Source organism: Camellia sinensis, chromosome 13 (assembly GCF_055761805.1).
Source record: "Camellia sinensis isolate YWXY chromosome 13, ASM5576180v1, whole genome shotgun sequence".
Classification (NCBI taxonomy): Eukaryota; Viridiplantae; Streptophyta; class Magnoliopsida; order Ericales; family Theaceae; genus Camellia; species Camellia sinensis.
Window position 1 is genome coordinate 102,622,556 of NC_138973.1, and position 15,628 is coordinate 102,638,183.

Here is a 15,628-nt window from a genome sequence, read left to right on the forward strand (position 1 = left end):
CCTTCGAGGCTCTGCAAAGGCCTATAATTAAAATGAGTTTCTTCAATGCTGCAAACTTGCTAAGCAGTCTGGTATGGATGTCTCAAATCACCTATCCCAGGCAGCAGCTACTATTGACTTTTACATCAACATCTGTCATGCTGCCAAGGCTGCAGATGAGAAATTGGTTAGAGACCAAAGTTTTGTTTCTCAAGTGCATACTGAAGTATCGAAGCTTAAGGAACAACACTCCTCTGCCTCTCACTTTCGAACTCAACTACTGGAGAGGAAAGCTCAACTCGAAGAGGAGCTTTCTGCAGTGAATCAGGCCTTACTCTGAACTGACACCAAACTGCAAATCACCAATCAAGGGCTGGCTGATCAAAAGAGAGACATGGCTGCAGCTATCCAACTATTTTTGTCGTTTACCAATAGGAAATCTGTTGTACAAAAACAACTAAAACATTGTAATGATTTTTGAGTCAATTTGTGGCACGATGTACTTGACTCTTTATAAAACATTTCCTTGTTTATCATCTTATGTTCTTGTACTCAGTGTTTATTTTATTCCTTGTGTTTCCCAAATAGTTGGAAAATAAGGCTTTAAATATCTGCCATTAATCTTTTTGGGATGCATATAACCATTCAAATTTTTCAAATGGTATGCTCCAAAAGACAAAACTCTATGAATTTGATATGGTCCTTCCCAGTTAGGTGACCATTTGCCAAATCTATGGCTTTTAATTCCTATTGAAAGTATTGTCTTCCACACCAAATCACCTTCATCAAAGCCAACGTGTTTGACTTTCTTATTATAATTTTTGGCTGCTTTCTTCTTCTGAAAGAGAATGCTATTTAATGCCAAAATTCTAGCTTCATCTATGTCTTCTAACTCCAAGCACATACTCTGATAGTACTGTTCAGGATCCAACTGGTCTTGGCATCTTACCCTTAAGGATTTAACATTGATCTCCACAGGTAATACTGCATCATGCCCATAAACTAAGGCATAAGGAGTGACTCATGTGCTTGACCTTGGGGAAGTTCTATAAGCCCACAATACATCTAACAATAAGTTATGCCAATCTCTAGGATTATCTTCCACAACCTTTTGTATTCCCTTTTTTAAGGACTTGTTAGATGACTCAGCTTGACCATTGGCTTGTGCGTAATATGGGGTGGAATTAACAAGGCTAATCCCAAACTCAGCCACAAAAGACTTTACCATTTTCCCATAAAAAACAGTCCCATTATCAACCGTTATCGTTTGTGGGATGTCAAATCTATGGATCAAATCTTTAATGAACCCAATAACCTCCGTCTGATCTACAACTTTGTATGGCTTAGCTTCGACCCATTTGGTGAAATAATCAGTAGCTACCAAAATGAAACAATGATGCTTCGAAGAGGGAGGGTGTATTTTCCCCATCATATCCATGGCCTATCCTCTGAACGGCCAAGGCTTTACTACTGCATGTAGATCAGTTATGGGCACATGCCTTATTGTACCATGCTTTTGACATGCCTGACAGCCCTTTGCATATTCTATGCAGTCTTTAAGGATAGTTGGCCAATAATAGGAATGTCTTCGAAGCAGCTGTCACGACCCAAACCCGGCCCTATGGGTTTAGCACCGTAACCGGCCAGTAATCTGAGATTACCGAAGGCCTGCAGAACAGTAATACAGTAAAACAGAGTACAGGGCCTGGCGGAAGCCAATACAGTAATTAAACAATGTCCAATGAGCTGTGACAGTCTGTATGCCAAAAGATTTTTCATGCATTCATACATAAACAGTACAGAACAGTATGCACAATATTTACATTCATTCAAACTAGGGACTCAACCCTAGGTAGCGGTACAGTGAACAGTCAGTCTATACAAAACAGTGAAACAGTACAGAAGGGGGAATTCTTAAAACACCCCTAAGCCTTAGCAGATAGGCTCGGAACCTCGCAGTGAGGCACAAAGGCTGGCTTGACAAAACTGGAGTAACCCTGACGCCTCTAGCTGCGGTCTGGTGCCTGTACACCTACATATATATATGAGCAGTGAGCTAAAGCCCAGTGAATAACATAAAGCGTAAAGGGGTTTAGAATGAATGTCCTTACAGTAATGAAAACAATTCAATTCAATCAGTATTTCAGTTGTTCAGTACAGTAAACAGTCATATGTGGTACATCCATTAGCATAACAGTAACAGTAGGTCTTAAAAGACCGAACAGTAATGATGGCCATCAGTCAGTAAACAGTAGTGGTTCCACAAGGGAACCGACAGAGATTTCTGTCGCAGTAACAGTAAACAGTAGGTACTAAGGATGCCACAGTACAGTTCAGAAATAAAGGACATACATTCATTCAGTAAATAATACCAGTTCAGTAAACAGTTCGGTTCAGTATTCAAAAGATAATCAGTTGAACATATCTTTACACAATTGTTACTCACAGAGTTCTGGGCTACAGTATGCTAGAGCGTGTCTCCCCAGTTGCCAACCCTACACAGTTCACAGGTTGAACACACACTAAGCTACACAGTTGGGCAATATCATAACTTAATCCCTAATTTGCCTTGGTGTGTTCTACAACGATATCCTCATCTAAATGCCTTAAACTAGGCCTAAGAATGCCTAGGATGGGATGAGGATGCAAAAATGCACATTTAAAAGCATTTTCAGGATTTTCAGAAAAAAACAGAGTCCCGCTCGAGCTCAGGTTTCCCCGCTCGAGCGTACAGGCAAACAAAGGTACACGCTCGAGCGTAAACTTTCCCGCTCGAGCGTACTGTAAAAGTACTGGATGGGTGGAATCCCCGCTCGACGCCCGCTCGAGCTTGAGACAAGACTCCGCTCGAGCGCCCAATCCTCCGCTCGAGCGGACTGTAAAACAGTGCAAGATGCTGGAAGCTCGATTTTCCCGCTCGAGCGGCACTTCCCCCGCTCGAGCGGACGACTGAAATCTGGAAATCCCAGATTCGAGCTCCAGGTCCAAAACGAAGCTCAAAAGCATCAAAACCAATCCTCTTGGGCCCATTTTCTGGAAAACATTTATAAACACATAGAATATCATGTTTCAAAGCTCAATTTGAGAAATCGAAGCCCAAGGGTGTTTAATTCAAACCCAATTTCAAACCAATTTCAAATCATTTTCAAGAACAATCTTCAAACATGACATGCATGATCTTAAATCATTTTCAAAGCTTCAATGCTGTTTCAAAAGAGCTCAAACCTTCAAAAACAAGATGAACTCATGGACTTAGACATAGTTGTGAACATGCATGTAACATTTTGCCATGAACTCAACTCAAAATCCAACAATACTAACATGCATGCAAAGATTGAGCTTCAATTCACCATTAATGGACCAATGCAAGACTTAGCTCTACAATTGGACATGAACCATGCAAAAATCCGCTCAAAACATGAATAAGAAGACAATGGAGCTACCTTTAGTCTTGTATTTCAAGAAGGGAGCTCAAATATGGAATCACTTCAACAATTTCTTCAATTTCCAAGCAAAACCAAGCCAAAAGAGGTGAAATCTAACTCTCTCCCTTAACTCTCTCCCTCTAGTCGGCAAAAGCAAGAATGAGCTGAGCAAAATGTTTGATTCAAGCATACCAAGGCTCTAACATGTTATAATAAGGGCCCACTAACAATGGCAAAACGGTAATTAAGTCCAACTCTTCAATTAGCTTATCTTAATCTAATTTAATCATACCTAAACAGTTTTCAGGTAAATATACCGTAAAATCACATTAATTGTGAGGGTCACGGAACATCAGTCGATTTCTAATTCGGCCGCCGATAAGGCCTTCAATTAGCAGTTTAAACATACAAACAGGAACAGATAATCAGACAATCAAACAGATAGAATGCAATTTAACTAACATATACTCAATCAATTCGGTTTCCAATTTTCAGTCAGTCAGTTCAGTACCTTTGAGCAGTTCAATTATCAGTCAGTTATCAGTCATTATCAGTTCCGTTTAACAGTAATCGGTGATTATCGGTAATCAATCAGTCCCTAATCAGTAAACAGTATGAGGGTTGTTACAGTCTCCCCTCCTTATAAAGAGTTTAGTCCTCTAAACTCGAGTTACCTTCATTCTGGAAGAAAACAGGATTCAGTGGAAACAGTTCAGGATATCGTTTGGCCATGTCATCTTCCCTTTCCCAAGTGGCATACACGCCACCGTGGTTTTGCCAATCAACTTTCACCAGCGGGATCTCTTTGTTCCTCAGTTTCTTGATCTGTCTGTTAACAATCTGTATAGGCCGTTCCTCATAAGTGTAGTCATCACTCAACACTACGTGAGTAGGCTCTATTACATGGAACGGATCCCGAAGGTAGTCTCTCAACATAGAGATGTGGAAGACGTTATGCATGTGCTCCATTTCGGGAGGAAGCGCAACTTGATACGCCACCGGATTGATTTTCTCAATGATCTCATACGGTCCGACGTATCTTGGTGCTAACTTGCCTTTGACTCCAAAACGAGTCTGGCCTTTCATTGGTGTCACTTTCACAAACACGTGATCACCCACTTCATACTCTCTGTCCCGTCTTCTGACATCTGCATAACTTTTCTGTCTACTCTGTGCAGTTTTCAGTCTTTGCTGTATCAGTTTCACTTTTTCAGTTGTCTCATAAACAATCTCGGGCCCAAGTAAAGGCCCATCTCCAACTTCTGCCCAGCAAATTGGAGATCTACATTTTCTGCCATACAATGCCTCGAAGGGCGCCATACCAATACTCGAATGGTAGCTGTTATTGTAGGCGAATTCAACCAATGGCAGATGACTTTCCCAGTCTCCCTGAAAATCAAGGATACACATTCTCAGTAAATCCTCCAGAGTTTGGATGGTCCTTTCTGACTGTCCATCTGTCTGAGGATGATAGGCACTACTCAGCCTCAATTCAGTACCCAATGCAGTCTGTAGACTCTGCCAAAACCTCGATGTAAACTTCGAATCCCTGTCAGAAACGATAGACACAGGCACTCCATGCAGTCTCACAATTTCATCAATATAGATAACAGCCAATTTGTCCGCATTATAGATTGTCTTGACAGGTAAGAAGTGAGCAGATTTGGTTAGTCTATCAACAATAACCCAAATTGAATCCATACATTTTCTGGAGCGAGGTAATCCCACAATGAAATCCATCGTGATATGCTCCCATTTCCACTCTGGTATGGGTAAGGGTTGCAATAATCCGGCAGGTCGTTGATGTTCAGCTTTGACCTGTTGGCAATGAAGACATTTGGATACAAAATCAGCAATTTCTTTCTTCATTCCCGGCCACCAGAAATTCTGTTTCAGATCTTGGTACATTTTCGTATTCCCCGGGTGGATAGAAAATCTTGAGTTGTGGCCCTCTTGCAGAACTCTTCTTTTCAGTTCAGTATCATTTGGTACGCACAGTCTTTCTTGAAATTTCAGTACATTATTCTCGAATTTGAATCCCGGTCTCTGTTTGGATTCTCTTTCCTTGATGATCTTCTTCAAGAAGTCATCCAGTTGCTGTTTCTCTTTAATCTCTTCAATCAGTGCTGGTTGGGCAGAAATAGCAGCCAAGATTCCACCTTGTTCTCTCAAAACAATTTCAATCTCAGATTTTTCAAGGTCACAAAGCAACTCTTTCTGTCCGGTAAGCAAACATGCTAAGTTTCCAATCGATTTTCGGCTCAATGCATCGGCAACGGTATTGGCTTTTCCCGGATGGTACAATATCTGTAGGTCATAGTCTTTAATCAGTTCTAGCCATCTCCGCTGTCTCATGTTCAGTTCTTTCTGTGTGAAGAAATATTTCAAGCTCTTGTGGTCGGTATATACTTCACATGTTACCCCGTATAGGTAGTGACGCCAGATTTTCAGTGCAAATACTACTGCAGCAAGTTCCAGATCATGGGTCGGGTAGTTCTTTTCATGTGGTCTCAGTTGTCGGGAAGCATAAGCAATAACTCTCCCATTCTGCATTAAAACACATCCCAAACCCTTATGAGAAGCATCACTAAACACAGTATAACCATCCGTACCTGAAGGTAAGGTCAGAACAGGTGCAGTCACTAATCGAGTTTTCAACTCCTGGAAAGCGGATTCTCTTTGGTCAGTCCAGTCAAATGATGTCCCCTTCTGAGTTAACTGAGTCAATGGTAGAGCAATTTTGGAGAAATCTTTGACAAATCTTCTGTAATATCCAGCCAATCCCAAAAAGCTTCGGACTTCAGTCACATTTGTCGGTCTAGGCCAGTTCACTACAGCTTCAATTTTCTGCGGATCAACAGAAATTCCATCTTTGCTAACAACATGCCCCAAAAACATAACATGGTCAAGCCAAAATTCACATTTAGACAGTTTAGCATACAGTTTCTGTTCTCTTAAGGTTTGTAGGGCAAGTCTCAGATGATGTTCATGCTGTTCTATACTTTTGGAGTAAATCAATATGTCATCGATAAATACTACAATGAAGTCATCAAGGTATGGTTTAAAAATTCTGTTCATGAGGTCCATAAAAGCAGCAGGGGCATTCGTGACTCCGAAAGGCATAACCAAAAATTCGTAGTGTCCATACCTCGTTCTAAAAGCAGTTTTATCAATGTCATCTGGTTTAACCTTCAGTTGATGATACCCCGATCTAAGATCAATCTTGGAAAACACTTGTGCCCCCTGTAACTGATCAAATAAATCATCAATACGCGGTAGTGGGTATTTGTTCTTTACAGTTACCTTATTCAGTTCACGGTAGTCAATGCACAGTCTCAGAGAGCCATCTTTCTTCTTGACAAACAAAACTGGTGCACCCCATGGTGAGGTACTGGGTCTGATGAACTTTTTGTCCAGTAATTCCTGTAGTTGCACTTTCAGTTCTTTCAATTCAGTTGGAGCCATTCGGTATGGATCTTTAGAAACTGGTTGTGTTCCGGGAATCACATCAACGGTAAATTCAATCTCCCTGTCAATCAAATCTCCTGGAAGATTACCTGGGAAAACATCTGGAAATTCTCTGACTATAGGAATGCAATTCACATCAGTTTTAACACTATCATCAGTAGACACAGTCAGTACAGAACACAGATATCCTTTACATCCCTTTCTAATCAGTTTAACAGTTTTCACAGACGAAATTAGATACGGAGGAGGTACTACTCCACTCCCATTAAACACAAATTCAGGCAAACCAGGTGGACGGAAAATAACTTGCTTGGTCACACAGTCAATAGTGGCATGATATTTTTGTAACCAATCCATCCCCAATATTATGTCAAAATGGTCAATGTTCAATGGCAGTAAATCAATAAACAGATGCATATCCCCAACAGTGACTTCACATGCGGGGTACATATAAGCACATGTCATGGATCCCCCTACGGGTGATGATACGGCTAGTAGATAGTTCATAGGTTCTAAGGGTCTATTCAATTTTCGTGAAAAGGCATGCGACACATATGAATGCGTAGACCCCGAATCAATCAGTACATATGCATTTTGTGCACAAATAGAGAGAATACCTGACACAACGGTCTCGGTATTCTGCACATCTCCCGGTACTAGTGCGAACACTCGGCCTTGCCTCACAGGCTCTTTCCCGGTAGCTTTAGGGTTAGGCTTTGGTGGAGCGTTTGATGCTGCTGCGCTTGGTGCAGCCTTACCACTGGCTTGTGGAGCAGAGGGGCAGTCTTTAACCATGTGGCCCACCTTGCCACACCTGTAACAGGCTCCAGATAATTTGTGACAAACCCCTTTGTGCCTGTTGCCACATACAGAGCAGGGTGGAATGAACCCACTCCCTTGGCTGGGGCTAGTCATTGATCCCGTGTTCTGTTTCTTATTGGCTGGGTTGTGCTTGCCTCTCTTGAATTTGAAACCCTGCCTTTTTCCATGCCATTCAGTTGTTGGTGTTTCAGATTGTTTCACCGCTGCAATGTTCGACTCGGCCATCAATGCCCGGTCGAGAACACCCACAAAAGTCGGTAATTTCAAAACATTTATCCGGTCAAGTATTGCCACATTAAGGCCACCTTCAAATTTTCTGGCCTTCTTATATTCAGTATCCACCATGTGCGGTGCATAACGGGCAAGCTCAGTAAATTTCGTCTCATACTCTGCAACGGACATTGTGCCCTGCTTCAGCTGTTCAAATTCAGTCACTTTTCTATCCCTAACACACTGAGGGAAATACTTTTCAAAGAAGGACTCCTTGAACTGAGCCCAAGTCATAACAGCATTTGTATCACGGATCAACATCCACCACCTTCTAGCCTCTTCTTGTAGGGTGAAGGTAGCTAACAATACTTTGTTCGCTTCTGAGCACGGAAACACTTCGAATAATTTCTCTGTTTACAGAATCCAAGCTTCAGCTTTTAACGGTTCAAGGCCTCCCTGAAAGGATGGCGGTTTCATTTTGCTGAACTTCTGGGTCAGAGCAATAATATCCCCATCATTCACATTAACGTTAGGTTCCGGCTGTACCGGAGGAGGAGGAGGTGGGGGCGGTTGGTTCTGTTGTTGTTCAAGTCTAGCAGTTATCAGTTCTATCATTCTTTCCATTCTTTCCATTCTTGCCTCGGTAGACGAGGATTCAGGTTCATTTGCATTGTCCATTTCACTATAAGCAGTTATAACAGTTTTAAACATAAGCAGTCATTTGTTTAACAGTTTACCACATTAGCACGTATTCAGTCATAACATAATCACACACTTATCATGCTCATGCGATGCCCTAATCACTTTTCTAGGACACCCTATAGCTCATTTGGACACGTGTGTGCGGTATAACTCGTGGTTAAGTATCGCTCTGATACCACTCTGTCACGACCCAAACCCGACCCTATGGGTTTAGCACCGTAACCGGCCAGTAATCTGAGATTACCGAAGGCCTGCAGAACAGTAATACAGTAAAACAGAGTACAGGGCCTGGCGGAAGCCAATACAGTAATTAAACAATGTCCAATGAGCTGTGACAGTCTGTATGCCAAAAGATTTTTCATGCATTCATACATAAACAGTACAGAACAGTATGCACAATATTTACATTCATTCAAACTAGGGACTCAACCCTAGGTAGCGGTACAGTGAACAGTCAGTCTATACAAAACAGTGAAACAGTACAGAAGGGGGAATTCTTAAAACACCCCTAAGCCTTAGCAGATAGGCTCGGAACCTCGCAGTGAGGCACAAAGGCTGGCTTGACAAAACTGGAGTAACCCTGACGCCTCTAGCTGCGGTCTGGTGCCTGTACACCTACATATATATATGAGCAGTGAGCTAAAGCCCAGTGAATAACATAAAGCGTAAAGGGGTTTAGAATGAATGTCCTTACAGTAATGAAAACAATTCAATTCAATCAGTATTTCAGTTGTTCAGTACAGTAAACAGTCATATGTGGTACATCCATTAGCATAACAGTAACAGTAGGTCTTAAAAGACCGAACAGTAATGATGGCCATCAGTCAGTAAACAGTAGTGGTTCCACAAGGGAACCGACAGAGATTTCTGTCGCAGTAACAGTAAACAGTAGGTACTAAGGATGCCACAGTACAGTTCAGAAATAAAGGACATACATTCATTCAGTAAATAATACCAGTTCAGTAAACAGTTCGGTTCAGTATTCAAAAGATAATCAGTTGAACATATCTTTACACAATTGTTACTCACAGAGTTCTGGGCTACAGTATGCTAGAGCGTGTCTCCCCAGTTGCCAACCCTACACAGTTCACAGGTTGAACACACACTAAGCTACACAGTTGGGCAATATCATAACTTAATCCCTAATTTGCCTTGGTGTGTTCTACAACGATATCCTCATCTAAATGCCTTAAACTAGGCCTAAGAATGCCTAGGATGGGATGAGGATGCAAAAATGCACATTTAAAAGCATTTTCAGGATTTTCAGAAAAAAACAGAGTCCCGCTCGAGCTCAGGTTTCCCCGCTCGAGCGTACAGGCAAACAAAGGTACACGCTCGAGCGTAAACTTTCCCGCTCGAGCGTACTGTAAAAGTACTGGATGGGTGGAATCCCCGCTCGACGCCCGCTCGAGCTTGAGACAAGACTCCGCTCGAGCGCCCAATCCTCCGCTCGAGCGGACTGTAAAACAGTGCAAGATGCTGGAAGCTCGATTTTCCCGCTCGAGCGGCACTTCCCCCGCTCGAGCGGACGACTGAAATCTGGAAATCCCAGATTCGAGCTCCAGGTCCAAAACGAAGCTCAAAAGCATCAAAACCAATCCTCTTGGGCCCATTTTCTGGAAAACATTTATAAACACATAGAATATCATGTTTCAAAGCTCAATTTGAGAAATCGAAGCCCAAGGGTGTTTAATTCAAACCCAATTTCAAACCAATTTCAAATCATTTTCAAGAACAATCTTCAAACATGACATGCATGATCTTAAATCATTTTCAAAGCTTCAATGCTGTTTCAAAAGAGCTCAAACCTTCAAAAACAAGATGAACTCATGGACTTAGACATAGTTGTGAACATGCATGTAACATTTTGCCATGAACTCAACTCAAAATCCAACAATACTAACATGCATGCAAAGATTGAGTTTCAATTCACCATTAATGGACCAATGCAAGACTTAGCTCTACAATTGGACATGAACCATGCAAGAATCCGCTCAAAACATGAATAAGAAGACAATGGAGCTACCTTTAGTCTTGTATTTCAAGAAGGGAGCTCAAATATGGAATCACTTCAACAATTTCTTCAATTTCCAAGCAAAACCAAGCCAAAAGAGGTGAAATCTAACTCTCTCCCTTAACTCTCTCCCTCTAGTCGGCAAAAGCAAGAATGAGCTGAGAAAAATGTTTGATTCAAGCATACCAAGGCTCTAACATGTTATAATAAGGGCCCACTAACAATGGCAAAACGGTAATTAAGTCCAACTCTTCAATTAGCTTATCTTAATCTAATTTAATCATACCTAAACAGTTTTCAGGTAAATATACCGTAAAATCACATTAATTGTGAGGGTCACGGAACATCAGTCGATTTCTAATTCGGCCGCCGATAAGGCCTTCAATTAGCAGTTTAAACATACAAACAGGAACAGATAATCAGACAATCAAACAGATAGAATGCAATTTAACTAACATATACTCAATCAATTCGGTTTCCAATTTTCAGTCAGTCAGTTCAGTACCTTTGATCAGTTCAATTATCAGTCAGTTATCAGTCATTATCAGTTCCGTTTAACAGTAATCGGTGATTATCGGTAATCAATCAGTCCCTAATCAGTAAACAGTATGAGGGTTGTTACAGCAGCCATCTCATTTTTACACCAGGCTGATGTGTACCACAGATGCCTTCGTGAACTTCAGCCAGCTATTAATGCTTCTTTTGGCCATAAACATTCCAACAATAGACCATCTCCTCCTCTTTTATAGAGATCATTGTTATATATGATGTATTGCACAGATTGCAATTTAACTCTTCTACTGGCTTTTGAGGATGAGCCAGCCAAGTATTGTATTATTGGATGTCTCCAATCTTGTTCCTGCAGATCATTATGATTGATTTCCAGGACCATGTTCTTTTTATTTAAGGGTGGTATAGATTTTTGGTATGTTGTTTGGCTTACATCCCATTGGGTACCATCCTTTCTCTTGAAATTCGAAGCTTTCTGAGCCACATCATTAGCTCTATTATTCAAGAATCTTGGAACATAAGTTACATTTGCTATTACAAATTGAGAGAGCAAATGTAATGCGACGACATAATATGGCCGCATACTTACACTTTGACACTTGAAAATCCCTTTTACTTGGTTAACGACCAATTGGGAATCTCCAAATATGTTAACTGCATGTACTTGTAATCCAATAAGAATTTCCAATCCCACTATCAAAGCTTCATATTCAGCTTGATTATTAGAACAAGTAGTTTCATCCACTCTGAAACCATGTGTGGCTTCTATTCCTTGCGGTGACTTGATCACTATACCAATTCCAGTTAGGCCATTGGCTTTCGATCCATCGAACCACATTTGCCATGGCTCGACATTAGCCATACTGAGTTCCATTATCTCTTGACTCTCTGTTTGAGATGGATGGTCTGCCAAAAAATTGGCTAAAACTTGTCATTTCACTGCCCTTTGGGGCACATATTCTAAGTGGAATTCTGACAAGGCTAATACCCATTTGCCAATTCTTCCCCTCAACATAGGTCCGGATAACATATATTTAACCAAATCTGTGGTTGCAATTGCCAAGACAGTCGTAGGCAAAAGGTAATATCTTAATTTCATTACAGCAAAATACAGCGCAAGGCAAAGCTTTTCTACAGCTGAATATTTACATTCACAAGAATTTAAAAACCTACTAAGGTAATAAACAACTTGCTCCCTGCCTTCCTCATTGTCTTGGGCTAAGAAAGCTCCCAATGAATCTTCTGCTGCAGCTATGTACAACTTCAAAGGCTTAACACCATTTGGTGGCATCAGTACTGGAGGGTTGGCCAAGTAGGCTTTGATTCCATCGAAAGCACTTTGATGCTCTGTTGTCCACACAAATCCCTCTTCATCTTTCAGCCTTAATAAGGAAGAAAAAACTTTAGTTTTCCCTGCAGTGTTAGAGATGAATCTTCGAAGAAAATTAACTTGTCCAAGGAACTTTTGTAATTCTTTCTTACTTGATGGAGGTCTGGCTTCAATGATGGCTTTGGCTTTATTCTGGTCGATCTGTATTCGTTTCTTGTGTACTACATAGCCCAAGAAGTTTTCAGATGATACGCCAAAAGCACACTTAAGAGGATTAAGCTTCAATTTGAACCTTCTCATTCTTTCAAAGGCTGCCTCTAAGTGAAACAAATGCTCCTCCATGGATTGGGATTTGACCACAATGTCGTTAATATAACACTCTAAATACCCACCAATAAGGTCATGAAAGATAGTGTTCATAGCCCTCTGATACGTGGCCCCGGCATTCTTTAGGCCAAACGGCATTTTAACCCATTCGAAGGTCCCGATATTCCTAGGGCATCTGAGTGCTGTCTTGTGAACATCCTCCTCCGCAATGCAGATTTGGTTATAACCAGAGTGCCCATCCATCATTGCTAAAATCTGATGTCCTGCTGAGCTATCCACCAGCAAATCTACTATAGGCATGGGATATTCATCTTTTGGAGTTGCCAGATTTACGTTTCTAAAATCGATGCATACCCTCATTTTGCCGTTCTTCTTAACTACAGGTACAATATTAGATAGCTACTCAACATACCTGGCTGTCCTGATAAAGCCTGCCTTGAGTAGTCTAAGAATTTCTTCTTTAACTTTCTGGATCACGTCTGAACCCATTCTTCTTGGTTTTTGTTTGTATGGCTTGAAGTTAGGCTTCATGGGAAGCCTATGTTCCACTAATGACCTATTCAATCCTGGTAGTTCATTGTATGACCATGCAAAACAATCTTTATATCTTCTTAGAATAACCAACAACTGGTCCCTATCAAGAGAATTCAACCGAGCACTTATATAAATAGGTTGTTGTACAGAATCTTCCCCTAAATTTATTTCTTCTAAAGGGTCTTGTATCTGAGTACTTACTGGAACTCCTTCTTTGATCTCTTCCGCCTTCGAAGTAGTCTCCTTGCTGTGTTCTGTCTCCAGGCTCTTTGATTCCTCCTCTTTATTCTCCTCCTCATAGACAAAGTCTGTCCCCAAGGTTTCTTCTTCCTGTATTTCTTGGACTTTCGTTTCTATGTCCAATGCACAGTATTTATCAAGGGTCAAAACTCTGGCTTGCTGCTGTCCCGCTTGTAGCCAATTGTCATGACTTCTTTCTCTTGCTCCTGTACTTTTTGGATTATTGACTTTATATCCAATATTGAAAACTCAATTAAAGCCAAAAACCTGGCTTCTGGTGCTTCATCTTGCTGCCTACAACCAGGCATCATTGTCATCTTTAACAACCAGCTCTTCATCAGCACTCTCCTGGACTAAGTGCTTTAGGTGTGCTACTTCCTCATCAGCCGGTATTTCGGCTGAGCCATCGGATTTCATCAGTATACTGAGCGGTGCCACGCCATCAATATACAACTTGGATTCTGCGAAATCTGCACAGACTATGAAAGGTTGAGGATCTGCATTAATTTCCTCCGTCTCCCCATTGCCTAGGGCTATTATCATTTTCTGATGCAAAGAGGAAAGCACACATTTATTAGTGTGGATCCAATCTCTACCAAGTAAAGCATTGTACTTCACATTGCTGTCGATGACGAAAAACGCCGTCATACAGTCTTTGGTTCCCACACTCAAGTTGATGGGTAGAATTCCCTGGGCCATCTGTTTGTCTCCAGCAAAACCAGCAATGGTTGTACTGGTTGGGATTAACCTGGGATTCTTTTTCCCTAATTTCCTCAAAGAGGATTTCGGTAGTAAGTTCACCGCTGCCCCATTATCCACTAGGACTCGGTTTAACTGTATCCCATCGAAGAAGGCCTTAATGTACAAAGGCTTAACATGCTGTGTCATAGAATTCGAGGGATACTCAAATGGATACGAGAGGTTAATACTTACCACTTCTTCGCTCTCATATTCAGCTTCCATTAGGGTAACCATTCCGAAATTATCTTGTACCATACTCTCTTGTGAATCTTCACTAGAGATTGGAATTGGATCAGCTTCTTGCCCCTCTTGATTCTCATCTCCAACTTGGAATTCCTGTGGTAGTATGTGTACCATGTTCACTGATACTGGGGGAAACGAGCCAAACTGGATGGCTGGCTGTACTTGTTTCCCCTCTTGGTCACTTTGGTCAATTACCTCAGAAACATCCTGCATGCTGCATTCTGGTATTTCATTGCTAACAGGTTCCTTCGAATGATTTTCCTCAGCTGGTTTTCCAACCAGAAATGTTTGCTCGGCCATGAAAGTTTCGAACATTTCTTCTTCCACCATTTCTTTCTTTTGGCTCATGCCAATTTCTTTTTCCGTTTCGCTACCACTCTCCATCAGAGCTTTCTCCAACCCTGCTAGGCTATCATTCTCTCTGACTTTTAGTTCAGAATGAACCTTGGCCAACTGTTCTCTGCTGTAATCCACCTCATTTTGTAGAACTGGCTTTGGATTATGGTCTGACTTTCGATTCTTCTTTTCTCCAGTCTGGATCAATGAAGAACTCTCTCCACTTTCTTTTAGGTCCTTCTGGTATTGGGTGTACCTACGCTGAATTTTCCTCCTTTGTGATCTGGAAATAACGAGGACCATATCTGGTTCCCTCGTTCTTGGGTGTTTCAGCAATACCCAGTTGTTGGGGGCTACCAAAGGAGGCTTAACCATCCTACTTTGATTTCCAACATTCCTTTGGGTAGGCATTTCCCTAGGTTTGTTTTGCATCACAAACCAATCTGGGACTCCAGGTACCCACGAACTTACTGACCTAGACGTTGAACTGCCTTTTTCTTCCTTCGAGGTCACCTTCGAGGCTGGCTGTGAAGACAATTGTTTAGCCCTGTCTCCAAGCTTTGAGCCTGATTCAGGCTCTCGATGATGGTGATCATTTTCTGTCCTTCGTGAAGCTGGCCTAGGGGGCCAATTCCTGGCTTTGATCCTAAAACCTGAACTCTTCTCCAATTTTCTTTCAGAATGACTACTCTCCATTCTGTAATAGTTAGGTGACCTGGTCTCATATAAGGGCCTCTTGCCTTTAGT